The 26,259-nt window shown below is 35.3% G+C and overlaps 1 long non-coding RNA gene across 1 annotated transcript; it reads right to left on the bottom strand.

Annotated features, from left to right (window-relative positions):
- Positions 1 to 5,223: 5,223 nt before the first annotated feature.
- LOC124898948 lies at positions 5,224 to 9,881 on the bottom strand. Its single transcript, XR_007056059.1, has 3 exons — positions 9,613 to 9,881; positions 7,021 to 7,130; positions 5,224 to 5,511 (listed from the first exon to the last, which is right to left on the bottom strand). It is a non-coding gene; the product is annotated as an uncharacterized LOC124898948 (long non-coding RNA).
- Positions 9,882 to 26,259: the final 16,378 nt, after the last annotated feature.

Raw genomic sequence — 26,259 nt, 5'->3', positions numbered from 1 at the left:
AAATAATTTATATTAAAATGTATTTGAAAGCCAACATATTTCTTTGGAAAACAAGTGTTGGCAACAAGTGTATTAAACAAGTTTTACACTTGTCATGTAGACATCATTTTGCATGAAACCTTGTAGATAAGTGTCCTTATACTTGTCTAAATTTTATTTGTTCATCTCCACTATAAATAGTCTATGAGTCTTAAAATAAAAGTACACCCTAATATACATGCAACTCTTTTCCTTTTCTTTTTCCATCTTCTCACGTTCTCCATCTCTTCTTGTTTTATTATTTTCCTCTATTGGCTTCTTTTTCTAACTAATAACTTGCTGGTATTTGTATTAATAATTTTGCTGGTTCTTGTATCCTTTTGTTAATTAGAGAGAACTTATTTAATACTAGATGTTCTCTAATTAATTAGAAAAATACTTGTTTAATCCTGGAGAAACATTTCATACTGTTGAAATAGTTTCTTAGGGCAGTACCTATTACGACTCAAGTATAATTAATATATCACTTAAAATAATATTGTAGTAATATTTATTTAAGATACAATACATAAACATTCCCTTTAACTTGACTTCAGATCACATTTACTACCTCCAACTTTGAATGTGCACAAGTAGACCCTTAAATTTGTATAAAGTTGAACAAGTAGACACATATTCCTATGTGACATCCTACGTGATCAATTCTTGTCCTACATGACGTCCTACGTGTATTATGCCACATAGAATGCGTGTATTTATTTAGTCAACTTTATACAAGTTTAAGTGTCCACTTGTGCACATTCAAAGTTAGAGGTCATATATGTGATTTGAGGACAAGTTAAAGGGCAAGTTTATGTATTATTCCTTTATTTAATATTCAGTATTATTAACTTGCTAATAAGTAATTTTAATACCGTTATAATATATCAAAATTATTATATTAATTATAATATTGTTATTGTAGTAGTAATATTATTATACATTACTATGTTATTATATTGCTATTATTATTATATTATTATTATTGCTGACTATTAAATAATATTGTTATTGATGTTTTATTACTGTTCCCCAACAATCTACGAAACTATGACATATATTATTTATCCTGAAATTATTAAAGATACTGATATTAGTGTTATCTTGGCTGATCCTATTTCAGTCATCTTGTCAGAAGTTTACGATATCGTAGAATACATGTATAAAAACAAACATGATTATATGCCTAATGCTAATAATAAAACCTTTATAAAAATGCATCTCAGTGCAAGAAAATATGTGAAAGAAATGATAAACCCGTTAAGTCAAAAATAAGTTTGATTGAAATGGATGATATAATTATTACGATCATTTCAGCAAAGAATATTGAGGCGAATGTGAGAAGCTAGGTGATGGACTCAGGTGCTACGAGACACATTTGTATAAATAACAATGAGTTTGTGTCATACACCTAAGTTGAGAAAGGAGAAAAAATCATTTATCTTGGGGCTTTAAGGACTACTAAAGTTCTTGAAGAAGGCAAAGTTTTTGTCAAACTCACATCTGGTAAACCTCTGCATATAGTAATGTGTTGCATGTTGCTTATATCAAAATTAATTTAGTTTCTATGTAGTTATTAGAAAAAGTTGGGATGAAGGTTACTTTTAAAAATAGTGAGGTCATATTGATCAAAATAATATATTTTTGGGTAATGGATATTGTAACCATGGTTTATGTGCGCTTGATAATTTTAATAATATTTGTGATAATGCATCTACTTCTGCATATATGATTGAGTTTATTTCTTTATCTCATGCTAGATTAGGACATGTTAATATTAATTATATAAAGAATATGCAATCATTTGGTAATATGATTTAGACTCAAATAATTTTGATACGTACTAAAGATAAAATTACTAAAAAGTCATATTTTTCAATTAATAGAGAAACTAAATTCTTGTTATTGATTCACATTGGGTGATTTGAAACAAACTATGACAAAAGACGGTAAAAGATATTATATAATTTTTATTGATGATTTCTGTAGATTTACTGAGTTGTCTTTGCTTAGAAACAAAGATGATAATCAACTTTATATAAATAAAAAAAATTAGATCTCATAGTGATGGATGATATGTATCTTTAAATGTTTTTTGTAAAAAAATTATCCGTGAAGTAACTCCACCTTATTCTCTTGGATCTAATAGTATAATTGAAAGAAAAAATAGGACATTGAAAGAAATGATGAACTCTATGTTAATTAGTTCTAATGCACCTGATAATTTGTGGGGTGCGGCACATCATTTGCAAAATAAAATTCCTCATAAAAGAACTGACAAAACTCCGTATGAATTGTGAAAAGGTTATAAACCTAATTTGAAATATTTAAAAGTGTGGGGCTGCTCTGCTAAAATTCTTCTGCCTGCACTTGTAAAGAGAAAAATAAGTTCTAAAACTATTGATTGCATGTTTATTGAATATGATGAACATAGTCTTGCATATAGATTTCTTTTTTTGAAAAGTGATGTACTTGATAGCAATACTATAATTGAGACAAAGAATGTTGATTTCTTTGAACATATTTTTCACTATGTGATAATTTCTCATGCATCTGTTGAAAGAGAAAATGAATCTACCTCTAATATGGAGGAGCTGATAGGGAGTAAAATGCTTCGAAGAAAATATTTTTCTTATGAAAATGATTTCAAACTTTTCTTGTCAATAATAAATCATCAAATTATTTTGGAATCGTATCTTCTTCTGATGCTAAAAATTGAAATTGATTCAATTATGAAAGATAATGCATGAATTTTAACTAATTTACCTCCTGATATAAAATTTATTGGTTATAAATAAATTTTAAAAAGAAAACTTAAGTCTGATGGATCTATTGATAAATATAAAGCTTGGTTGGTAGCAGTTTTTTTTTCTCAAAAGTAAAATATTGATTATTTTGATACATTTGCATCAGTGACCAAAATTTCTTCTATCCAAATATTAATTGTCTTAGGATCAATTCATAAGCTTTTTATCCATCAAATGAATGTAGAAAAAGCTTTCTTAAATGGTGTTAGAAGAAGAAATTTATATGGTTCGACGTGAAGGATGTTTAATATTTGGACAAAAAAATAAAATCTGTAAATTAATTAAATCTCTTTATGGCATTAAACAAGCTCCTAAACAGTGTCATGAGAAATTTGATCAAATCTTATTGAAAGACAACTATTTATCTGTTGAAGTGGATAATTGTGTGAATACTAAAGTAGCAGACAATGATTATATTATGATATATCTATATGTTGATGACATGCTTATATTTGATAGGAGTACATGTTTAAATATTGTGAAACTTATCAAATTTGATATGAAATATCTGGATGAAGTGAATATGATATTGAGAATTAAAGTTAAAAAGAGTAAAGATGGTATAATATTGTCATAAGAATATTATATGGAAAAACTTCTTAAGAAGTTTGAATGTTAGGAGGTAACTCCTGTAGCCACTCCTTATGATGCTAATTCTAAATTAAAAAAATAATAATAGTGACCCAGTGGCTCAATCTAAATATGCACAGATTATTGGGAGTCTAATGCATTTGTTGAATTTTACTAGGCCTAATATAGCCTATGTTATGTGTATACTGAGTAGATATACTCACAATTTCAATAAAGAGCATTGGTCTGCACAAATGCTACTGATGAAATATTTGAGAGAAATCGTGAATTATGGTATTCTATGTAGTGAATTTTCTTCTACTTTAAAAGAATATTGTGATACAAACTAGATCTCTGATTCAGATGAGACGAAATCCACTAGTGATTATATGTTCACTCTTGATAGGAGTGCAATATTGTAGAGATCAGCTAAGCAGATGATCATTGCTAGATCGACTAAGAATCAGAGTTTGTGTCTCTGGAGTTAATTGATACTGAGGATGAATGACTAAGAAATTTCTTAGCGAATATCCCTTTAAAAAGGGATAATCGGTTACCTCGTCGCCCTTTTTAAAAAGATAATTTGTTGCCTAGTATCCCTATGAAAAAGGATGATCTTTTGCCTAATATCTCTTAAAAAAGGATTGATTTGGTGCCTCCTGTGTATATACATTATGATTGTAAAGCCGCAATTGCTTTTAAGAAGAATAAGTCATACAATTGTAAGAATAGACATATGAAATTGAGGTATGATGATGGTAAGCAATTGTTGAGAAATGAAATAATTTTCATTGATTATGTGAAGTTAGAATTGAATTTGGTCGATTCACTGTCTAAACCTGTAGGAAGAAAATTAATTCCTTAAACCTCAAAAGAGATGGGGTTAAGGTCAATATATGATTGTCAATAGAGATGATAACTCAACCTATTTGATTTGAGATCCCGTGAAATAGGTTCATATGGAAAATAATAAATCGATATTGACTCTACGAACTAACTAAGAGTGCTTGAATTGTTACTAAAATTGAGGGATTAGTGATAGAGTCTATGACTTACAACAAGAGTTATTCGGTTCATAGAAATATTATATTTCATTGATAATTTTGTAAGTTAAATTTTATTGCTCTAAATTTGATTTATAGTCCAAAAGACACCAAATCTACTGCATTTTGACCATGCAAATTCATCAAGTTAAAACTCTTTTTCCTATAAATTATTTTGAAATGATATGGGGATTGTATGAAAAAATTTTATTTCAAAAATAATTTTTATTAAAATGTATTTTAAAATCCAACATATTTACTTGGTGAACAAGTGTTGGCCACAAGTGTATTAAATAAATTTTACACTTGTCATGTTTTTTTTAATCAAAGTTGGGCTTATGGCCCATTTTATTAATAAAACAAAAGCAGTATATTTACAAAAAAACAAGACAAAAATTGGCCTGGCCCAAACTTGATCCAAAAAGAATCAGGTAACTCAAAAATCAATTAGAAAATAGAAAAGTCTCTAGAGCTTTCCTAAACCTAGTTGCCATCGATTCATCTTCTCCTCCTACGTGAGTTGCTTCAATGGTGAAATAGAGCTGATACTTCTTTGCCCTCTTGAATTTGGTTCAACAATCAAAATATTTCTAAAGTGTTCTGAAGATTGTCATGCTGCCTTATTTATACCTCCAATTAGATAGATAAATTTTATTTCTTTCTTTAATTTTATCTCAAATCAGTGGATTGAGCTTCTATTGAAGATAATACCATCAATTAATCCAAGAAAATCCAAAGAAATTAATGAAATTCTTTTGAAATTTGTACTACAGTGATACACCAACTCAAAATCGTAGCTTACATTTTGATTAAAATGAACTAGCATTTGAATACATAATCTTTCGATACCTCTATCTCTCACCAGGTGCAGATCTTCAGATTTATAGATTTATGTCTAATACTGGTACTATGTAATCTTTACTAGCCCCAATTTTAAATTATTGATCATCCTATTTCATTCCTTGCATGTGTGTTGACATATCTCCCTATACAATAGCTTGCTGTACTGAATTTGTTCTTCTCTTTAGCTTACTGTATGGTAGAATCTATGTAACCCTTATGCATTGATGTAGCTTGTTGTGACGCCCCAAAGTTTTGGGGCCTGTCACTCGCCAGGAGTGTGCGGGCCAACTAGGCCGCAACCTTGTCAGCTATGCAGGCGGCATGTGCTGAGGGAATATGCTGAAGTCGAAGATGAGGCAAAGGGGCATAACATGAGGCAACAAGCATCTATATACGTTGCATGACATGTCCTAAGAGTGCCAATGTGATTTGGAGAGGGCTTGGTGTGAGCCCAAGGGGGCGGAGGCATGGTGAGGATCGGGTGCGGTGTTTGATGTCAGCGCCGTGCCATTTTGAGCTACAAGTGGAATCTAAGGATTCCGGTTTAGAGAGGTGATATTGATAGTACCTTATGTATGCTTACCAAATTTGGGGTCGTTTGGAGTCCGTTTGGATAGGGGCTTGACTTGGCCAAAGTCCAGTGGCATTGTCGTAATTTGCTGATTGGTCCGAAGGCCATAACTCATTCTATGTGTATGGGAATGGGGTGAAACTTCATGGAGGTGTGAAGGAAGTCAAGATAAAGGAGTAGGAACAAACGGCACCCAATTTGAAGGTCGGATGAATGATCTAAGCCCCAGTATGATTCTCGGGCAAAATGATGTCTAGTGGCAGACATTGGGATTATTTATTTTAAGCATATATAAGGGGGGTATGAATGGTGACAGCCTACCAGCCTCCCCCGGGTGTGTCGACAGATGGCCACCCCAAGTGTGCTGCCTTGAGGGACAACCTCAAGGGCCTGCCTTGGCATGTCAAAGGAATGCGCAAGGTACTCATAGGGCTCGGGAACCCTATGGGCAACGCAAGGTCGGGTGGACTAGCGTTGGGCGTCGGAAAAGGCTAGAGGTTGGCTATATGAACCGACAAGCCCCGTGGGCTGTCTAAATGATGGAAGGATGCCTCCAAGCCGATAGAGCAATCGAGATACTCTCCCCAAGAGACTCGTGAGCTAACTTGTGAGCTTGGTCAAGGTTCAGCCAAGCGAGCAAGGGTCCGTTGGCCTAGACGTGCAGTTGTGGGGCGACACTGTGCTACGGAAGCTGGATACAAGTTGCGTGGGCTATGATTGGCTATGCCATAAGACATGAGAGGGCATATCTAAGAAAGACGCTTGAGACAAAGGCCAAGGATTGAGGGTTGCCCTACTCGGGCGAAGCAAAGGCCAAGTGCACATGCATGAGGCGATGTCAAGCTTGAGGATAGGACTGTGCATGCGATGGCAATGCTCAGGCCAAGGCAAGGGACGAGTATGTCCATAGCCATCCCCAGGAGCGCATATGGATGAGATCCACGGATTAAAGGTGCGCCAGAAGAGTTGCTTATACGTTGGCCATGTCAGCCGACATGTTGAAGGAGCGGCACCAAAGGGGGCAAGCCTCTGAGGCGAGCTTCCCACAAGCACAGGATCGTGCTAAAGACCTGGGAAATGAGGAAGGCTGGCCCATAGTTGGGGGAACCATGGGCGCCGCACGGGCAAAATTGTGTGCCGCTGACACGAAGAAAAATGAGCCCGTGACATTGTGCTGTTATTGTCATATATTCTGGATATTCCTTCGTATGTTTGGAGTTCCCGTCATTCTCTTGCCTGTTCCTAGTACTTCTTCAATATTATTAAATTGGAATCCACCTGCAAAATGAACGGCTAAGTTAGAAAAATAATCAGCAAAGAGTATTTCCTTCTCGAAAGGAATGAACAAATCTTTTTGATATAGAATTCATTAGCTTCTAATGGAGTTGACCACCATTGTCACACTCCATGGGGTTTCCCACACTCTATTAAGGATCTAAACCATCATCCAAGAATCAGAATCGACAACAATTCTCAAAATTTCATTGTCCTTGCAGTACAATAAACATTCCTTGATGGTAATAGCCTCTGCATCCAAGCTATTTGTGACCTGTATAGCAGTACCTTTAGCCACCAAAAAAAATCCTCTTTCCAGGACCTGGATTACCCTTTGAAGACCCATCATATTACCTTTCAACCACACTTTGTCAGGGGTTATCCACCCTACAATTTTGATAATATAAGAACTATTGCATTTTTGCAATTCATCAATTATCTCAGTCCATCTCTTTCCATTCATCTCTATATTAAATCCATACTTAATATATTTAGCTACGGTGGCATCAATTTCCCAGAACACTTTCATTTCCTGATACTTTCCTCCATGAAGAATAGTGTTCCTTCTTTTCCACATAAACCACAAGATTAATATAGCAACCACCTGAAATACAACTTTTAATCTACTATTTCCTTTCTGATTCCTCCATAGTCTAAGACTTTGCTTCAATTCAAGTCGTTACTGTGTCCACACTTAATCAATAATTTCACCTCTTAAGAATAAGTATTCTAGAGTTTCTCTTTCCAAATTAATGTAGCATCTATTATTTACAGATGTTGCAGGATTCTATTTATTCATAATGTAAGCTGTCAGGATTAATCTTAACCATACTCTCTAAGCAAGAACGGAATATTTCAAAGATAAACCTTTACTCCAAAGACTCTTTAGATCTTTATTCATTGCAGCTTTAGATCTAAACAATTCCCATGCACTTCTTGTAGTGAAATGAACTTTACTGCTTTTAGTCCACCAAGGTTTGTCCATGACATTATCATATGTAACTGTGCCTCCAAGTTAGGGACCGTATCTTTCATTTCCCATACTCCCATCCTTTCTCTATTAGAAATTCACTTATGTCATGACAAGAGAGTTTCAGATTGGTGCAAATAAAGTGGACCCAAATTGGATCAGTTTTCAAACCAAATAGATGAATTTCCACTCTTTGGTTCCTACCACAAATACTGTTCCCATAGCTTTTCACACCTAGGATCCCCCTTTCTATTGAACCAAAGTTGGAATTTGTTTTTTAAAGTATTTATTTCAGAGAAATTTGGTCCATAGGGAATTTTGAGTTCTAAATCTCCACCACAACTTATCATGCATTGCTTGAACAATAGCTTCTATGGATCTAAATTCTAATCCCCCTTCATCTTTGGGTAAACAAATGTTGTCCCAAGCAGACCAGTGTTTACTTCTTCCTAATTCCTTATGATGACAAAAGAATTTTGCAAAGATTCTTTTCAATAATTTAATCATACTCTTTGGTGGAATAATTTCTAATAAAACATATACAGTAATGCTTTGTAGAACACTTTTCAGCAGGACTTTGTTACCCCCATAAGATAAAATTCTACCCTTCCATGCTTGAATTTTATTTCTCATTTTCTCCACCAAATCTGCAAAATGGTCTTTCTTCCTTTTTGAATATAAGATAGGACAACTAAGGTATTTGTGAGGAAATGCTTCTTTTGCCATTTCAGTGATTTGTTCAATCTGTTGCACTACTCTCCTAGCTGTGTTATGATGCACATAGAAAAAAACTCTTATCCTTGTTCAGTTTCTGATCAGATTTTTCCTTATATTCCAATAAAATCAACATAACCTTTTCAAGAAAATATTCATTAAAAGAAGAAAAGATAATACTATCACCAACATATGCTAAATGATTGAGATTTGGACTCCATTTAGTCATACCATACCCTATAAAAGAATCATCCTCAAAAATATGATTAAGATACCCTGTTAACACCTCAGTAGATAAGATAAAATGAGTAAACTATAAAGGATCTCCTTGTTTCACCCCCCTCCTCCGATAGAATGAAAAAATCCTACAGATTGCCCATTTAGTAAAACAGAGTAGTAGTTATTAGAAATCAACCTCCAAATAATATCCACCACCCCATTTGAGAAACCCATTTTCCTTAGAACTTTCATAAAAAATATCAAGAAACTCTGTCATAAGCCTTATCCATATCCAATTTTAGAACCACATTCGAGGAGTTACCCTTTTGTCTATATATGTTATCACCTCTTGTGTCAATAACACATTTTCAACAATGTTTCTACCTTTAACAAAACCTTACTAGTTATTAGAAATTTTTCTGTGCAAAATATCCATCAACCTATCATAAAAGGTACTGGACAGAATCTTATTGATAAAATTACTCAGACTAATTGGTCTCAAATCCAAAAAGAATTAAACTATATCCTTCTTAGGAATGAGAACCAAATTTGTATGGGTAACAGATTTAGAGAGGGTATTACCTGCAAAGAAATCCACCACCAATCTGATAACATCTGTTTTCATAATTTCCAAGCAACATTGGTAATATTTCCCTGATAGGCCATCAGGGCCACAAACAGTATCTCAATTTAGATTTAAAACAAACTTTTTCATATCTTGTTCTTCAGGAATATCTCCTAGAGCATCATTATCTACTCCTGTCACCCTATTCGGGATATGCTTCATAAGAGGAAAGTGTCACGATCCAGACTAACGGACCGTGCAGGCACCTACGCTATTCTAAGTAGTTAGGAGAACCCTTATTACCCAACTAAAAATATGCAGAAGACTTATGTTTTTAAGGAAATATAAAGAAAATTAAATACTAATAAATAAACTTTTTCAAAAACTTCTTACAAATGTTCTTTACTATCCCAAGACTTGGCCAGACATGAATAAGAGCTACCTATTATAACATAGACTGACAATGAAATAAATAATACAAGGACTCTTAACATCTGCCAGGAAGAAAGTGCAGAAGTTAGTGCTGAATATCGGCATTCATCTAGTAACTGCAAACTAACCTGCATTCAGTCTACACCCCAATAAGGAATGTAGAAGAATAAGGTCAGTACAACCACACGTACTGGTAAAATAAATCAAGACATCTTGAATGGAATATAATTCAACCAAGGCTGTAATAACATTATTACTTTACCGATATAGGTTACATCATCCAATTACTCTTCCAACTCCATCAGTATTATATTCACTCCTAACATACTCTAGCCTCATTAATTCACATAATCAACCACAATCCAACATTAATACATCACTATTCCTCTTTATTCACCTTATCTTTTTCATTACTCATATTCACAGGAACAAACTCTTAATCATAGACAAACCACACTAAACTCTCGAGCTAATAATTAATGCTCTCATATTATATTAAAGAATGATAACTAGCTATTCTGGTAAGCTACGATTAAAACACGTATAAATGAAGCAAGTCAACCAACATATAAGTACGTACAAAGTTCCACTTCTTCAAATACATATCACACAATCAAATACCTAATGAATCAATAATACAACAATAACAGATCAAACACTGGTCACAAACAAGCCATAAAACCATCAAGAGTATCCACCACACTGTAAACATCCACAGACTCAACACAAATATGTACACACATACTATGGGACTTATTTTTGCCCAAATAGTCATGACCTGCAGGGAACAATCTATGTTTATGTACCATACCGGCGTGGTACCCGATCCATCATATACATTTTCGTATCGGCGTGGTACCAAATCCATCATATACATATCCGTACCAATATAGTACCCAATCCAACATACACATATCCATACCGGCGTGGTACCCGATCCAACATATACATATTCATACCGGCGTGGTACCCGATCCAACATACACATATCCATACCGGTGTGGTACCCAATCCAACATATATATATCCGTACCGAGGTGATACCCGATCCATCATATATATATCCATACTAGCGTGGTACCCGATCCAACATATACATATCCGTATTGGCGTGGTACCCGATCCAACATAAAAGAGTAATATCAGTATCAAATTTACACTTCCTCACAGCATACAACACAATTTACCAAGTTTACAAGTACACTTAAAGTCATGAGATAATTCCATCAAGTAAATTTTAATAATCATTTATACACGCATAACAATTCAAACATCAACAATTTCAAGCATGTCTGATAACCAATCAACAAGTCATTCATAGCATTACTTTAAGGAGTTATCATTATCAAATAAGCCACTCACAGGCACAATTCAATAAACCATCATTATCACCAATTTAGCCTCTCATGGGCATCCAATAAATATAGTGCTTTTATCAATACCAAAATAAGAATATCATAAAATAAATTACAATTTAACACTTAAGCGTGCAAGTCACTATTAGAGTATTACTTACTCATTAATTACTAAAATGTCACTACCTCTTTTCATATAATACAATCATCACACTAATTCAAGTCATCTATCCTTTAGATATTACTATGCTCATCAGTACTTAATCCTAGCATGGTTCTCTGCTTAATATTATTATCCAATACATACAACTTAATATGATTATAACTTAACTAGGTTCATTACCAGAACAACTAAGAACTATCATGTCCACTTTCTTCATTTACAATAATCTCATTGCAGCACATAGCACATAATATCACAAATATCACATAATTCATCAATAATATAGTTTTCGGGATTAAAGTTAAGTTCTCGTGTCTTTATCCACCTCAACTCCATGCCCGTAGGCCTAGACATAATTTCTGTTTGTTGTTGTTATTCTCTTATTGTGTTTTCATCTTGTTAATCTCATTTTTAGTTTGGTTGTTCGCTGCAAATAAAGTGTTGAACACCTCATAATCTTGTCATTCTTGTGATCCTTGTTGTTGGACAAAACTTGTCCAAGGGGAGCTCTCGGGTTCTTCATATTTTTTGGACTATTTTGAGCCTTTTTTTCTCGTGTTCCTTGAATTTTCTCATAACATTTGGTATCAGAGTGTGGCTTAATCTTGTTCTAACAAGATCAATCTTTCATGGTAGGGCGTCACAAATGTGGTAAGCTACCACGAATGTTGTCACACTATTTCCAGCCTGATATGTTGGAGTAAAATAGAAATATCTCTTTGCTTCGATATCAGATTTAGGCAAAATTGGTATCGTTGAAACGCTAATTCAATTATCTATCTGTTGATAGGTCATGAGCTCAAAAATTCCAAGTATAATGAGAGATATGCTCATTTGAAGTTGACTATACTAATATCCTTCTCAAGAATTCAATCGGTAAGGTATGTTTTGATTCGTCTGATAGCTGGAAGTTATTTGAAGCCTTAATATACATCTAACCTACTCATAAAACTATAAAATAACCATGATGTACTATGCATGAGCTTGGTACATGGATCTAATACTGGTTTGTATTTTTCAGGGTATTACATTAACTTGCTGACACGTAGAGCACTTAGCTAAAAACTATGCAATATCTCTCTTCATCCTACTCCATCAATAGATCTCCGAAAAAATTGTGGTACATCTTAGTGGCCCTTGGATGAATAGAGTAACGCGCATCATTCGCTTCTGCAAGAATTTATTGTCTCAAATCATGTACACCAGACATACACAATCTACCCTGAGAACGCAAAACACCATCTCCCCCTTGGGAGAAGACTTTCACTTTCCGATCTTTGACTGATTCCTTCAACTTAACTAGAATGGGATCCCTATCTTGCTTTTTCTTCACCACAAAAACTAGAGATGATTCTAAGCTACTCTGCACCAACACACTACCCCCTACTGAGTCAACTAAGCGGACACCTAGTCAGGCAAGTTGATGAACTTCCTAAGCTAACTTCTTCTTACCATCCTCAACATGAGCAACACTGCCTATAGACGATCTACTAAGAGCATCATCCACTACATTGACCTTTCCCAGATGATACAGAATACTCATGTCATAATCTTTCAATAGCTCTAACCACCTTCTCAGACTCAAATTCAAATCTTTCTGAGAGAACACATACTGAAGGCTTTTCTGATCTGTGAACACATCTACATGCACCACATACAAGTAATGCCTCCAAATCTATAAGGCGAATACTACTGCTGCTAGCTCAAGATCATGAGTCAGATAATTCTTCTCATGAGGCTTAAGTTGTCTGGAGGCGTAGGCTATGACCTTACCTCTTTACATTAGGACACAACCCAAAACTACTCTTGATGCATCATAGTACACAACAAAACCATCTGAATCGTCTAGTAGAGTAAGAACTGAAGTTGAGGTGAGTCAAGTTTTTAACTCCTAAAAAATATTCTCGCATGAATCTGACCACTGAAACTTAACTTTCTTCTAAGTCAATCTGGACATGGGGGATGCAATAGAAGAAAACCCTTCAATAAACCTTCGGTAATAGCCAGCCAAACCCTAAAAACTCCTGATGTCTATGAAGAGATAGGTCTAGACCAGTTTCTCACCGCCTCGGTCTTTTGAGGATCAACCCTAATGCCATTACCAGAAATAATATGGCCAAGAAAAACTACTGATCTTAGCCAGAATTCACACTTACTAAATTCAGCGAACAACTGGTGAGCTCTAAGAGTTTGTAACACTGCCCTGAGATAGTCTGCATGATCATTTTTGTTACGGGAGTAAACAAAAATGTCATCAATAAAGACTATGATGAACATGTCCAACTATTGCTTGAACACTCGGTTCATCAAGTCCATAAAGGCTGTTGGGACATTGGTAAGACCAAAGGACATGACTAGAAATTCAAAGTGACCATACCAAGTTCGAAAAGCTATTTTTGGAAGGTCACATTCTCTGACTCTAAGATGATGATAGCCTGATCTAAGGTCTATGTTGGAAAAGTAACTGGCACCCTGAATTTGGTCAAACAAGTCATCGATTCTAGGAAGAGGGTATTTATTCTTGAATTTGACCTTATTTAATTGACGGTAGTCAATACACATTCTAAGAGAACCTTCTTTCTTACCATAAATAGAATAGGTGTGGCCCATGGGGAGACACTGGGTCTGATAAATCCCTTATCTAAGATATCCTTTAACTGTTCTTCTAATTCCTTAAGTTCAACTGGAGCAATTCTGTATGGCAGAATAGATATAGGCTGAGTATCTGGAAGAAGGTCTATTCCGAAGTCAATTTCTCTTTTGGGAGAAACTCCAGGAATATCTTCAGGAAACACATTTGAGAATTCATTTACTACAAGAATAGATTTAAGAGTTGGAATTTCTAAGATAGAGTCTTTGACTCGCATAAGGTGGTAGACACACCCCTTGGATATCATCTTTCTGGCTCTAAGGTATAAAATCAACTGAACCCTAAGAGATGTAGTACTACCCCTCTATTCAAGGACTAGTTCATTTGGAAACTGGAAATGAACTATTCTGTTTCTACAATCAACTGAGGCATAGCATGAGTAGAGCCAATCCATGCTGAGAATAATATTAAAATATGTCATCTCTAACTCTACGAGATCAACTGAGGTAACTTTTTGAAATATTTTGATCGGACAGTTCCTGTATACCTTTCTGGCTACAATGGAAATGCCTACTGGGGTAGACACTGAAAAGGGCTCTGCTACAGTTTCGGGATTGACTCCGAAATTGATGGCTATATATGGAGTTACAAAGGTAAGAGAAGCTCCAGGGTCTAGTAAATTATAAACATGTAAATGAAAGACGTGTAACATACCAATAACTATGTAAGGAGAATTTTTTTGATCTTGGCAGGACTAAAGGGCATATAATCTGTTTGGACACTGACCACTGGTAGCACTGGAAGTGGCACCCTACTGAGTCAGGCGATAGGATAGAACTGACGACTGATAGGACGGCCATATGGCACGCATCCCTACCTTTCTAAGAAATTACCCAATACTTCCAAATTCAATGGCCTGAATTACCACACCCGAAGCACACATCATTACCTGCTCTACACTCACCCTGATGGTTTCTGCCACAGTTCTGACATAAAGGATTGGTACGAGTATTGCTAACACTAACTTAGGACTTAGAGCCTGGTGCCCTATCCCTATTATCGTTTCTGAACTTAGGTACTAAGGCACTGGCTGAAGAGGGCGCTGGGGCTGAAGACCTCTGATAAAACTGAGGATGATTACCACCCTCTGACTTTGGCTGATTGAAATTAAAACTACCCATCCTAGATCTCTTATTTTCTCTCTCCCTCTCCTTAATCTTCTGCTTCTCTATCTGTTGAGCATGGACCATTAGTATAGACAAGTCCATCTCACTAATCAGCATTGCGATCCTATACTCCTTGACCACACTATCAGACACGCCAGACACAAACCTACTTATCTTGGACCTACTGTCAGCTACCACATGAAGAGCATATCTAGCTAACTGAGTGAACTTGAGAGAATATTCCCTCACACTCATGCTGCCTTACCTCAAATTAATAAATTCAAAAACCTTGGCCTCCCTTAACTCCAATGAAAAGAATCTATCCAAGAAAGCCATGGCAAACTCTTTCCATTCTATAGGCCTTGCATTAACACCTTTATCAAATTTCCACTTCTTGAACCAAGTATGGGCTACATCCTGCAATTGATAGGCAGCCAACTCGACACTCTGACTAGACATCACCCCCATAGCATCCGTTACCTTTTGAACCATATATAAGAATTTCTATGGATCCTCTTTAGAATTGGACCCCAAGAAAGAAGGGGGATTAATCCAGGTGAAATCCTTAATTCTAGTTGCAGAAGTATTGGTCACTAGGTTGGCCAGAACAGCAGCTGGCCGTTTATTCTACACTGCTACAGAGTTTGCTAGAGTAGTGAACGCAGCCTTAAATTCTACGTGAGAGACACGCTCATCCATAGGATCTACCAGGACAGGCTGAGGGGTTGGCTGAGTTCCTGTTCTTTATTCGTTCTTCTTGGGAGGCATGTTCTATAAATAGAAGGAGGAAACTGATTAGACTGAGAGTGTAACTTGAGCTCATGCTCAATCCCACAACACGAATACTGAAAGAAGGGAAACTTTTCATAAATGCCTTGCAACCTCTCATCCATAAGTGTAGCGCGCTACACACCAATGCACAAGACTCTACTCAATGCAGCTTTCAAACTTTCTAGGACACTTTAAAACCTATCTCTAATACTAAGTTTGTAACAATCGGAGACTACCCCTTACTCGTTACATGGTACTTCGGGTCCCGAAAGACCACAAGCTAATCCATGAGCTAGTACCTGCTATGAGCACTAAATCAAATAATCATGAATGAGGAAGAATAACTGAAATGCCATAAGGTTTTTAATAATGAAATAACTACTGAATTATAAATCTGATAAAAATACTAAAATCTAAATAGTCTAAATAGCTAAATGTAATGTCTGAAAAACCTCTAATAGGCTATTATGAGTTGATGAGATAGGCCCCAACTAACTCTACTAACTACTGAGATAAAGACATAAAGTAATAGAATCTATCCTCGATGATGAGGTCTCACCACTGCTATCATACTTCCGGTAATTTGAGAATCTAGATGCAATCCGGGAACTGAGAAATAGCACCTATGATATAAGACATCATATGCCAAAAGAAAAGGTATGCGATTAGTACTTTGAATGTACTGGTATGCTAAATGAGGTAGGCTGATATGCATGCTCTCACGAATATGAATGATAGTAATTAACTGTACATACATGTAAATCATGGAGTACTGAATAAAGAGCATGGAATCTATAAATACTAAAAATAAAGGAAAATCTTTAAATATTGTAGATGCATGACCAAGCATATAACATGAACTGAGTAAAATCCATAAACTGATATACTGAGATAAATAAAATCTGTATGCTTTAGTTAAACAACACTAAGACTGAATAACTTAACTGAGACCATAACTGAGACTATATCTGAGACTAAGAGAGGTATCATCTAACCGACATTCCCCAATTTGAGCTAATCGGGGTCCAACCTGTAACCCCAGTTAGAAGGGCGTTAATACCGTGCCACAGGTACTAACAATGGTTGTGTGGATCTACTAAACGGATATGATGTCAAAAGGACTAAGGGTGTCAAGACTGAACTGAAGGGTGACCCCTGCGATATAGTCAAGCCTAATCTGACGGGTGACTACTCATATCCTACGCTGGCTATATAGTTCTAGAGTATAGGGACTGCCACTAACAACTCTGCCAATATAACAGGAAATTCGTCATCCCTACACTCACTTGGTGTTAAATCTTACTCCCAACTGAAAGACATTGAGATACTAGACTGTTCTGAGTTTAATCACTAATGTCTGCTTATTCTGAGAATGCTCATAGTATAATCTAAAGACTATTCTGTAATGTACTGAGACTAGACTAATTAAACAGCTATGGTTTTTTGGGTATTCAATACCCTCAGGACTCAAAACAACAATACTGAAAAGACACTAAAGCTTGAAGACCAAAACATGAAAACTTTTATTAAATAAATCACTTTTCTAAGCATTTTATCAAATACTTGTACTTCATAGTTTAGTCAATTCATGGGAAAAATATAAAACTTGAAATAATAGCATGACTTCAATATTTATAACACTAAATCATGATCTAATTCAAAGAATGACAATATTAAAACATGGGGGATTTGATAACAACAAAAATTCCATCAAAGTATGGTATAAAATCAATATTCATGGAAGTTCATGGAGATTCATAGTTTTAAATCACAATTTAATATCATAAATCTTGAAAAGATGATAGACTTGTAATTGAAATAGATACTTGGACTCCATTGATGAAAGGAATTCATGGATGAACATCTAACATACTCGGGATAATGAATTTTGAAGGGTTGATGGAGAGTTCTTGAGAATTTGCCTTGAATTTGAGAGCTAGGATTTCTTGTTTTAGAGAGAATATTTTTTGATTTGGGGAAATTAATAAAGAATGAACCTTAAAAATGTTTTCAGGGCTTAAGTATCCCATCTGTACAGATTAAAATAATGGGATAAAACTGTTTTAGCCTTGGACGAAATATTAAATTTTCATGAAAATTTTTCGATCTGGGCCCTAGCGCGATGCGGTGCTATTGCATTGTGTCACTGGAAATAGACAATTAGAAAATTGGTATGTGGTACGACACGGAGAAATTGTGTTTCTTCACTGATTGGGACCTGGAAGTTCTCCGTGATGCGGTGGCATCGCGCTGTAATACTGGAAAATGACAAATGCCAAATTTTTCTATGGCACGACGCGCTAAAATTGTGATACCATAATGGAAATTAAAAATTGCTATTTTGACTCTTTCCACAATGTGCTGATGGGTAAAATGACAGTATTTAACAATTGGAATTTAAAATCGTCATAACTTCTTACCCGGTTATCAGATTTCGGTGAATTTTATATCATTGGAAGGCTAATTGAATTTCCTAAGCAATGGCAGGATCTAAACTAAAAAAATAATAAATGTTTCAAAAATTTTACATATGAACACTCATGTACTGGGACTTGGATTATACCAGGGAAATACGAGGTGTTACAAGTATCCACCATACTGTGAACATCCACAGACTCAACACAAATATGTACACATATGCTATGGGATTTACTTTTGACCAAATAGTCATGAACTACAGGGAATAATCTATGTTCATGTATCGTACCAGCGTGGTACCCGATCCATCATATATATATCTATACCGGCATGGCACCCGATCCATCATATACATATCTATACCGGTGTGGTACCCGATCAAATATACACATATCTGTACCGGCATGGTACCGAATCCAACATAAACATATCCATACTGGAGAGGTACCCGATCCATCGTATACATATCCATACCAATGTGGTACCCAATCCAACATATATGTATTCGTACTGGCGTGGTACCCGATCCAACATTTACATATTCGTACCGGCGTTAAACCCGATCCAACATACACATATCTATACCGGAGTGGTACCCTATCCAACATATACATATCCATACTGACGTGGTACTCGATCCATCATATACATGTCCGTACTGGCGCGGTACCCGATCCAATATATACATATTCGTATCGGCATGGTACCCGATCCAACATAAATAAGTAATATTAATATCAAATTTACACTTCCTCATAGCATACAACACGATGTACCAAGTTTACAAGTACACTCAAAGTCATGAGACAATTCCATCAAGTAAATTTCAATAATCATTTATACACGCATCACAATCCAAACATCAACAATTTCAAGCATGTCTGATTACCAATCAACAAGCCATTCATAGCATTACTTTAAGGAGTAATCATTATCAAACAAACCACTCATAGGCACAATTCAATAAACCATCATTATCACCAATTTAGCCTCTTATGGACATCCGATAAATATAGTGCTTTTATCAATACCAAAATAAGAATATCATAAAATAAATCACAATTTAACACTTAAGCGTGCAAGTTACTGTTGGAGTATTACTTTCTTATTAATTACTAAAACGTCACTACCTCTTTCCATATAATACAATCATCACACTAATTTAAGACATCTATCCTTTAGATATTACTATGCTCATCAATACTTAATCTAAGTATAGTTCTCCTCACAATATTATTATCCAATATATACAATTTAATATCATTATAACTCAACTAGGTGTAACAACCCTCCCAATCGTTTGTGAAATTTTCTTATTTTTTCTATTTTAGCGCTCTCCATAGTTTGTATACGTGAATTATGACTCACGAGATGGGTAGTATCAACCCTCGAGGTATTTTGAAGTGTTTTAATAAGTTTTTGAATTTTTTAGCTTTAATAAAATTAAGTCCAGTCATGGCTAAGCTTCAATCGAAACGACCTCGAATTAGCATTTTAATATTCCCAATAGGTTCAGAACATACTTTTAATCAATGTGCATATTTAGTCTGTTTCCTATAGGTCCCAAACAAATTTTGAGAAACTTTTTAAAGTTTTGGATATTTTAGACATTATTTTAGTTGGTGGGTAATGGACCAAGTTGACATTTTCTTAGTTATTGAGACTTATGTACTAGAATAAAACTTAAGTGGAAAGGATTTGGAATTAACTTTAATAATAAAAAGTTAGGGTAAGATAGGGGTACAACGGTTAGCAATTATTTTTCCTCTTCTGGTTTCAAGAAGAACCTCTCGATTGAGCTCTAGGTAACACCATTTATGGGAATTAATTTCCTATTGTCTTTCCTATCTACCGTTAAGTACATACTTATGAGGTGAGGGTAAGTGGGAATTAAGCAAGAAGTTTTTTCGGGTGAGTTTCGTTACTATGGATTTAAAATTGGTGTATTAGGATTAGAGTTACTATTGAATGGGTTGATTAGGTTGTAGTGATAATGAGAATGATATGGTGGTTAGTGGGTAATAAATTATAGGTAAGGTTAATTAGATAATATTAATGGTGTGATCTTTAGGATTATTATGAATTGGACTAGTTATGTATTATTTTATAATAACATTAATATAATTGTTAATGGTTGGCTGCTAGAAGTAATAAAATCTCACTACTGGACGTATTTGCTCATAGCCGAACTAATGATATGGTCTTAATTAAGTACGTAGTGATGGTAATGGAGAATTAACTATAGGATTGGCTTATGGCTAATGATTTTCATGTTGTTGAAGATTTTCCAGTTCATAATAGTTTATGTATTATGGGGGACTCTGAGATTTATAGAATTGGGGTCTAGGTTTAGAGTTATTAGAGTAAAAATATATTAAGATTGGTGATCAAATAATGGTCAATTTTAGTTGGAATTTGACTTACTAGTTCATACGCTTATGGAAAAATATATATTTGAACAGGTTTTAATCATTCAGCGACTGTTCGGTAGGGCAAGACCCCTGCATAATAGCTTGCACTCAGATTTCTTGGTTGAGGTAGGTTACGATTTAATTGGAGTTTAGACTTAACTTAATTGTGTGTATGCTCTTAAATTAAATACTTGTTGATTGGTATTCAGACATGCTTGAAATTGTAGATGTTTGAATTATTAATGCTTGTATAAATTATTATTGAAAATTTACTTGATGAAATTGTCTTATGACTTTAAGTGTACTTGTAAACTTGGTACATTATGGTGTATACTGTGAGGTTGTGTAAATTTAATATTGCTAATATATGTATATGTTGGATCGAGTACCACACCGGTACGGATATGTATAAGTTGAATCAGGTACCATGTCGGTACGGATATGTATATGTTGGATCGAGTCCCATGCCGTTACGGATTTATATATGTTGGATCGAGTACCACGCCGATACAGATATGTATATGTTGGATCGGGTACCATGCCAGTACGGATATGTATATGTTGGATCAGGTACCGTGCCAGTATGAATATATATATGTTTGATCGGGTACTGCGCCGATATGAATATGTATATGTTGGATTGGGTACCACGCCGGTACGGATATATATCTATTGGATCGGGTACCACACCGATACTGATATGTATATGTTGGATCGGGTACCACACTGGTACGAATATGTATATGTTGGATTAGGTACAACCCCGGTACAAATATGTATATATTAGATTGGGTATCATGTTGGTATGGATATATATATGTCAGATCGGGTACCATGCCGGTACAGATATGTATATGTTTCATTCTTATTCTCATAGATGGTTATGGTTGAAAGGTATGATGTAGAACTGGTTTCCTTCTAGTTTCAAGGGGATGCCAATATGTGGTAGAGAGCTTTTGTAGAGTGTAGTGATGCAAATTTGCCTCACTTGACTTGGACTCAGTTTTACTCAGTTTTTCTAGAAAAGTATGTGCCTCATACTTTGAGAGATAGGAAAAAAAATAATTTTACTAATCTTAGGCAGTAGAAAAGATTACCTGTAGAGGAGGTAGTTTTAGTGGTTCTTATTCTAAGGGTTTGAGTATGTTATGTGTGTGGTGGCGTGAGTCACATTAGGAGTTTTTGTCCTAATTTGAGGTATTATGGTTAGTTTGGCCAGTAGCAGGATCCTCAAGTTCTAGTTCTAGTAGGTAGGGGAGATGGTGTAATGGTAGAGGTTATTCACAGAGTGGTTGTGGTGGTCATCAGGTAGGAAGGGGTGGTAATCAACCTCATTAAGGCGATTCTCAACGTGATAAAAATAATGTTCAACTTAGTGGTAGGTCCCATATCTATGCTTTTCCAGGCAGGCTAGAGGCAGAGGTATCAGACGTTGTCCTTACATATACTATTCTTGTGTTTGATCGGATGGCCACTATATTATTTGATCTCATTTCTTCTTTCTCATATGTGTCTGTCAATTTTTCTGTGGGTATGGACATGGTATGTGATTTACTTGATTTTCCAATTCACGTATCTATTCTTATTAGTGATTCTTTTGTTGCTGATAGGATTTATCGTTCTTGTTCTGCTATGTTTATGGGCTATCAAACTTGGGCAGATTTTGTGATTCTAGACATGGTAGATTTTGATATAAATTTTGGTTATGAGTTGATTGTCTTTGTATCATGTTATACTGGATAGTCATGCAAAGACAGTAACTATGGCTATGCCTAGAATAGATAGGCTTGGGTGGGAGGGTGATTATAGTCCTACTCCAATGAAACTTATTTCCTTTCTATGTGCAAGGAGGGTAATTGAGAGAGGTTGTTTGGTCTTCTTAGCACATCTTTGGGACACTTTTGTAGAGGTCCCATCTATTGAGTCATTTTTTGTGGTGTGTAAATTTCAAGAGTTTTTTCCTGAAGATTTTTCTTAAATGGCACCAGACTGTAACATTGATTTCTGTATTGATCTAGAGCCAGGTATTCATCCTATTTCTATTCCTCCCTATAGGATGGCTCCGATTGAGTTGAGGGAGCTAAATTCTTAGTTGTAGGATTTGTTAAGTAAGGATTTTATTCGTCCGACTGCCTCTCCATGGGGTGCTTTGTCTTTTTCATGAAGAAGAAGAAGAATGGTGGTCTTCATAAGTGTATAGACTATAGGCAGTTAAACAAGTTACGATCTGCAATAAGTATTACATGCCCCGTATTGATGATATTTTGGTTTATTCTAAGAGTTAAAAGGATCATGAGAATCACTTAAGGATTGTTTTGGGCTTATTAGAAGAGAAAAAGCTTGATGCAAAGTTTTCTAAGTATGGGTTATGGTAGGCTTCTATCTACTTTTCTTCATAGATGATGTGTGATATATGTTGTGTGTGGATATGGATGTTAGGCTTGATTATGAGCAGGATGACTTGGACTCGATTGTTGATGTTTGAAGGTTAAATGCGGACTTGGGACCCATAAAATGGCATGTTTATACCTTTTTTGAATCCTATTGCTTTTCCTCTCTAGTTTAGATTAGTTGTAGCATGGTTATGATGCAAACCTATGTTTGAGGTGTGATTTTAGTATTTGAAGCATGATTTGTATATTTAGCCTTATTGGGCTAGTATGGTAGTCTTGAAACAATAAGTTGGGTAGAGTTGACTTGAGTACCTTGTTTCTAGTTGAAGTTGTCATCTTAAGCTTGAATATGCCTTACTTGACATCTATAATATGAACTAGATACCTTAGCCTAGTTTGGGGCATAGTGTGCTTAATTATGAAAATTAAGGATTTGAAGTGGGATCGCCCAATCCACTTAGGCCTAAACTGGTGTTAAGTCTTGTGAACTTAGTTACAGATGTTAGACATAGATAAGGCTAGTAAACCTTAGAATAAGGTTACTTCATAACTTGGTAACTTGTAATGATGTTTTCGGAATGTGGCTTTTGAGTTGTGGTTATATCCTTCTTGTGGAGGTGATATTGGGCATTTAGAGATGTTATTTTCTCTTAGACTTTATGATTGACCCATAGAGTTGCTATTTCCTTTAGTCATTATTATTGGACCTATAGAGACGATATTCCTCTTTGATATACAAATTGTCCTTGAGATGTGATATTCCTCATGGTCATGATGTATGCCCTATCGATATAAGATATCCTATAGACGATTACATGTCTATCTAGATTATGCCTCCAATATGTGTGATACCTCATATATGTGATATGATTAGAGATATGCTACGACTTGTAAATATGATTATCTATATGAGTTTTGGATATGTATATGGGCATAAGGCTGTGATTATGATATTGTGACTATTTTGGATAAATTAATGGGCCAAGGGTTGTGTTATGATAACGATTGACTATCTGAGTAGTGTTTATCAATGTAAAGGATACGATTACAGTTTATGAATACATATATGTTGTATACACATCTCTCTAGTATGGGATGGAGGAAAATGTGGTATGTTGCTTATGATTTTATTGATTGGATACTGGTGATGGCGAGGAATCTAATATATTCGACAATGGATCTTGCTTAGTTGAAACATGGTAGCCAGCGATGGTTAATGCATGAATTATGGTGGGGTCGGGTTTCACATAGGTGAAGATTAGTTGGTATTGATGACTAAGTTTGTGATGTCGATTAGTCGATGAATGAGGAGTTATGTGTTAATGAGGCTAGATAATAAGAGATGTTGGTAGTAAGAGTTGACTAGCTAATAACTTTGAATAGTTGCTTAATGGTTAAATAATTAATAGTTAAGAAAGGATTAGTTGGTAAACGATGGTTAATAATGAATGGTGTCAGTTAATAAAAGATAGTTAGCTGACAAGTAGTAATGTGTCGTCTAGTAATGATTAACGGATATAGGATGATTAGTTGATAATAATAAATGGTGGAGAATGGCGGTTTTGGTCTAGTGATGAACCTTGACTAAATGTTAGATGTTGGCTATTAAATAAATAGTGGTTAGTTGTTATCCTGTGAATGATGATTATGTGAAGGATAATGTTTAGGCTAATAACTAGAGGTTATGTGATGACTAGCGAACTAATGACTATTGTAATAAGTGTTGGTTAGCTAATAAAGAGTAGTTGGGAAGCATTCACTAGATAGATATTCTATGGTGGTATGACTATTTTTTTATGAGTATTTTAGAGTGTGTTATTCGGTAATGACTATTGCAATGATATTGATACCCGACAAGGCCGTAGGATACTGTTGTGATGATATTGATACCCGGCAAGGCCGGATGATATATTTATAATATGTTAATACTCGAAAAGGCCAGAAGATACTATTGATGATGTGTTGATATTCGGCAAGGTTGGAGGTTGATTACGATGATGATGGTCCTGATGAGGATAGTTATGATGAGTTGTGATATTGATTGTGTACTTTGCATTTATTCCTACATACACATTGCCTATCATTAGTAGGCACCTATATTTATCAGTCGGTATAGGATGGTTGCATATATATGGGTGAAGAGTATACCTTATGTTGTTGTGTACTGATTGAGCCTTATGAGTCTGGGGTGGTAGGGGTATGCATAGGCTCGGCTAGGTATTTAGTTGTTCGTAAGTTGAGGACTAAGGAGATTGCGTCTGTGAAGGTCCAGTGGAAGAATTGTCCTATTGAGGAGGCCACTTGGGAGACCGAAGCAAACATGCGTAGCAAGTATCCATATCGTTTTGCAGATTCAGGTAATTCTTTGATTTCCCTTCTTGTCTTGAGTTTGCCCGTTCGGGGACGAACGATTATTTAATTGGTATCTGATGTAACGACCCTCCCAATTGTTTGTGAAATTTCCTCATCTTTTCTATTTTAGTGCTCTCCATAGTTTGTATGCGTGAATTATGACTCACGAGATGGGTAGTATCAACCCTCGAGGTATTGAGAAGTGATTTAATAAGTTGTTGAATTTTTTTAGCTTTAATAAAATTAAGTCCAGTCATGGCTAAGCTTCAATCGAAACGACCTCGAATTAGCATTTTAATACTCCCAATAGGTTCAGAACACACTTTTAGTCAATGTGCATATTTAGTCTGTTTCCTAGAGGTCCCAAACAAATTTTGAGAAACTTTTTGAAGTTTTGGATATTTTAGACATTATTTTAGTTGGTGCTTAATGGACCAAGTTGACATTTTCTTAGTTATTGAGACTATGTACTAGAATAAAACTTAAGTGGAAAGGGTTTGGAATTAACTTTAATAATAACAAGTTAGGGTAACAGTGGGGTACAATGGTTAGCAATTATTTTTCCTCTTCTGCAGTTTCAAGAAGAACCTCTCGATTGAGCTCCAGGTAACCC

This window comes from Capsicum annuum, chromosome 5, assembly GCF_002878395.1.
Source record: "Capsicum annuum cultivar UCD-10X-F1 chromosome 5, UCD10Xv1.1, whole genome shotgun sequence".
NCBI lineage: Eukaryota > Viridiplantae > Streptophyta > Magnoliopsida > Solanales > Solanaceae > Capsicum > Capsicum annuum.
Note: the sequence above shows the minus strand (reverse complement) of the source record. Positions and strands in the feature narration are given on the sequence as shown.